This window comes from Notothenia rossii (assembly GCF_949606895.1).
Source record: "Notothenia rossii genome assembly, chromosome: 6".
NCBI classification, from domain to species: domain Eukaryota; kingdom Metazoa; phylum Chordata; class Actinopteri; order Perciformes; family Nototheniidae; genus Notothenia; species Notothenia rossii.
In genome coordinates this window covers 35,833,405-35,838,027 of record NC_136909.1, presented here as the reverse complement: position 1 = coordinate 35,838,027, position 4,623 = coordinate 35,833,405, and the positions used below count along the sequence as shown (strand labels likewise).

Sequence of the window (4,623 nt, the reverse complement as noted above, 5' to 3'; positions counted from 1 at the left end):
TGATTGGGTCTCCATGCGCAGCTGCTCACTCTGTCTGTATGTCTGCTCCAGGAGTTTTTGGATTGATGTTTTACATCTACCCTTTTAATATGAGCAGCGGAAGGTCAACAGAGAATGGAAGACTTGAGATCAGGTGAGTCCTGCGACTGTAATCGAGTTAAACATGTATTTAGATAATCCCTAGTTTGTGAATGTTTAATTTTGTATTTACGGTTACGTTTCTTCTTCTAGTTCAGTGAGTTTTGAGTGATGAGACATATACTTTAAGGGAATCTGTGGAATCTCAGCTTTCATATGATACGTTTGTGCAGATAGCATGAAGTAGAAAAGATCGCTTTTGCCAGTTATGTGCTAAAGTTGTGTTAGCCCCGTTAGCTGTTTTCGCTAAGTGCTGATTTGCTTGGTGTTAGACTTGTGTTTCGTTTAGGTAAAATGGTTAACGTCAGTTAGCTGAGTTTCTTCCCGTTAAGTGAGTAAGCATCATTAATAGGTTGTTAAATGTTAAGAAGCCCTGAGATGCTGTTTCTTGAAAGATGTTGCGTCTTCCACCGCCGGCGGGACAATCGGGCTTTACAGGTTAACAAGGTGGCTGCTAACGTTAGCTTACAGCTTATTGCAGTGCTGCCGCGCCACCCTCTCGTCTCCAACGCGGGACAATTACACATAAACGCGCAGCGGGGTGTCACAGTGTTGTCGCCAATCTTATTGTAAAGTTTCACAGCTTTTTTACAGCGGAATCCAGTTTGTTAATATTCAGTAGCCAACAGCTCACATAGCATAAACTGCCTACCGCTAACGTTAGGCTAACTTGCTAGTTAGCTCTGCTCTATATATTACAAGCTAACATGACTAGCTAATGTAACAGTGTATGAACTAAAATAGTTGTTGTATTACTACATCATACATGCTTTGTCCAAATCTCTGCTAAAATAATTATTTTTAACAAAATTATTATTAAAGTATCTTTATTCTTTTGCATTTTTATCACACTTGACATAAACTATTTTAGTTCATCAATTAGAACGGGCGAATTAAAATAATGATTTGTGGTAATCAAAAACAGTGTATTTAAAGAAACACTCAGCCATGCATGAAATAACATAGGAAAAGAATACGGATCATTTTTTACCCATATTGTGCCTTAGAAGTGTAGTGACACAAACATGATTTTTATTAAAAAAGTAAGAAAGGAAAAATAAAAATTAGAATTGGTGTTGATCAAAAAACAGGTTAATTGAGGAATACCTGGAATCCTGAATGATTAAAGTAATTTATTGCAAATATATTTACAATTTAAACTAATTCGGGTCACTTTTGATGCATGTTTGTTGTATGTTGTGTAACAAAGGGTTACCATGACAGCTGTGATGTTCACTCTTTTGACAGAGCACCAGTGGACAGTGAAGACTATGGAAGAGATGATGTGATGCTGAAGCCAGCCGGTGACTCCTCATCAGTCTCTCCAGGCAGCACCCAGCTATTCTTCCATCTTGCAGATGAAAAGACTTTGATATGTGAGTAATAACTAACTTGTGTCTAACATAATATTGAATGTGGTTTAGTAAAGTATTTAAAAATACCCCACATTGTACAAGTACAGGACAATCAGACCTTGTTCAACAAAGATCATCAGACAATTGTTTTGTCTTTTTAAGGTACAGCCGCAGCAGAGAGTCTGAGTTTGAAGAAAACACTAACATTTTATTTAGTGTTGTTTAATCAATCAATATTTACTGGTCTTGAATTTCCTCACTGGATTACAAAATGCTCGAATCTTGTTGTGTACAGGGACATAATGAAGATTTCATCAACTGAAGATGAAAATATAGATTGAGTGATATGTACCATTTTAAGGAAATAGACTGTTAGCGGTATTGACCGAAGTTCCGGAGCTGTAGCTAGGGGCTGCTAATGAAAACTCAAGTGCTCAATTTGTTACGTTTGCTTTTTTGTTAAGAATTTACCTAGCATATATTCTTCTTCGAAATCCCAGTTGTACTTCGCTAACACGCAGTGCCTGGGAGGGTGCGTTTAATGGTTCCCACCCTTAACACATTTATGGACTAGGTCATGTTAGACAAGCAATCCAGTGGTTAGTTTTAGGGTAAGGTCCATTGTTTGTTTTTTTAATGTATTCACTTTAAGAGAAAGGGATTTCAGAAACAAGTCTCACACGTTTGGCTCGAGGTAAAATTAACAAAAGCTAACTGTTGTTAGACTATGTTCCCCCTTCTAGACTTATGAAATAATCAATGCCCTTGGGATGCTCTCAATAACGTGTGTGTGTGTGTCAAAGGTCCATCATACAAGATTTAGGGGATCTATTGGCAGCTGCTGATAATAACATCCATCATTATGGTTTACTAATAGTTATCACTTCACTTCCTCCTCCAGCACCAGGACACAGCAGGAACCTACGCCAGGATCCTGTTTGTGGACTTCAGCTCTGCCTTCAACACCATCATCCCGGCTCTGCTGCAGGACAAGCTCTCCTAGCTGCACGTGCCCGACTCCACCTGCAGGTGGATCACAGACTTCCTGTCTGACAGGAAGCAGCACGTGAGGCTGGGGAAACACGTCTCTGACCCCCGGACCATCAGCACTGGTTCCCCTCAAGGCTGCGTTCTTTCCCCTCTACTCTTCTCCCTGTACACCAACAGCTGCACCTCCAGTCACCAGTCTGTCAAGCTCCTGAAGTTCAGACGACACCACCCTCATCGGACTCATCTCTGGTGGGGACGAGTCTGCCTACAGGTGGGAGATGGACCATCTGGTGACCTGGTGTGGGGAAAACCACCTGGAGCTCAACACTCTCAAGACAGTGGAGATGGTTGTGGACTTTAGGAAGAACGCAGCCCCACCCGCCCCCATCACTCTGTGTGACTCTCCAGTAACTGCTGTGGAGTCTTTCCGTATTTTTAATTTGTAAAAGTAGAAATTAAAATTGTCCGCAGGATTGCAGGTTTTTTTTGTGTTTTTTTGCCAGTCTTTTACTGAAGCATGTTCCTGGGATCTGACCTGTTCTTTATCCTCCTCATTACTATACACAACGTCGAATTTTGTATAAATTCACTACGGCACTAAACTAATTGATATGTTTGTGTGTTTCCACTGGGTACTCCTTAGACATCCGACATTGTGTCTCACCGAAAGACAGCAGCACTGAGAGGCCTGCCGAGATGACACAACCAAGTTTCTTCTGGAGTGTTTGGTAAGTAATACTAACTGTAGGAAATACACTTACACAATACCAGTAATATTGCTTAATGTAGCTTAAACATGTTATGACCTCATAGCTTATGCTAATCATTTTATGCATAATACACTTTGTGTAAGATTTAATTTTGAGCCCAGAGATGTTTTCACCTCATGAACCCGAGCGCGATGAGTTCACCCAAAATTAAAAATAAATATCAGCGCTGTTTGAGCAACAGCCAACCCGATACAGCTGGCCATCGTTGTCTGGTGTTCTTTGTCAGAAAATACTTCTTCATAGAACTCGGCACAACAAGGTTGGTGGGTGATAGCAGCCGTGCTGTTGAGTTGCAATTATAACTTCCACAAGCTGAATGTTAAGACTCAGTAGCTCGGTGCTAAAGTTAGAATCAGTGGACATGTATTTTGTCGTTTAGTTTTCCAGAGCACTCATTCATGCATATTTCACTCTTCCTCAGGACACTGACCATGAAGAACGATTGCTCAGAGGTGTGTCTGTGGCCATCCTCACCGTCATTGAAGATGATGATGCCGCCATATCATCAAATGTGCGAGACGTGGCTGTTGTGTTGGAAGGGACCATTGTACTGCATGACCTACCAGACCTCTACTGCCTTTGCATACCTCTTTGGCCTACTTTATGCAATGAACATGGATTATCCAAAGGAGATGAGGTATACCTTTGAAGCCATTCAGAATATCTTTTACGAGCTTGGCTCTCGATGCTCGCAGCGCATAAGGTCTCGGAAAACAAAGCTTTTGCTGTGAATGTTAATGGGGAAGCCAGACATGACTTTAACCTATATTTCGCCTGTTCTAGTGCATTTCATTTAATTGTTTATTTGGCAGGGACAATGCACAGTAATGAACACTTTGTGTGAATGTTTTGTGTGCTAAAGTAAACAAAAGATGTACAAAATGTTCATATAATTGAATTAAATGGTAATAATTAACTGAATAAATAATGGCTCTTTTTTTGTTTGTTCATTTTCAATGTCTGACATCAATGTTTATTTTCAATCTTCAGCGTGACCATATCTCAAATGTTGATTCAATGACTTTTTGCTATCTGGCTGGATGATTGCCTCTCTTTTAAACTTCATGTCAATAACCTGCTTAAAGAACTGAGGGTTAGGCTAGGTTTCTTTTTCAGGAACAAGTCCTGCTTCTCTCTTGAGGCCAGGAAAAGGCTCTGTGACCTTTTGACCTGTGCTGGACTCTGGGGATCTGGTCTATATGAATGCACCTGCCCATCACCTGATCAAGTTAGATGCTGCGTATCACAGTGCACTGAGATTTGTGACAAACTAAAGTATTAACCCATCACTGTACCCTGTATGAAAGGGCTGGTTTGCCTTCACTAACTGGGAGGCTCAGTCTCTGGTACATGTTCATCTACAAAGCCAT

General features: G+C 40.7%; 1 long non-coding RNA gene across 1 annotated transcript; it reads left to right on the top strand.

The window, feature by feature from the left end:
• On the top strand, nt 1–4,183 carry LOC307045082. Its single transcript, XR_013809767.1, has 4 exons — nt 1–133; nt 1,387–1,514; nt 2,395–3,211; nt 3,675–4,183. It is a non-coding gene; the product is annotated as an uncharacterized lncRNA (long non-coding RNA).
• The last annotated feature ends 440 nt before the right edge of the window (nt 4,184–4,623 follow it).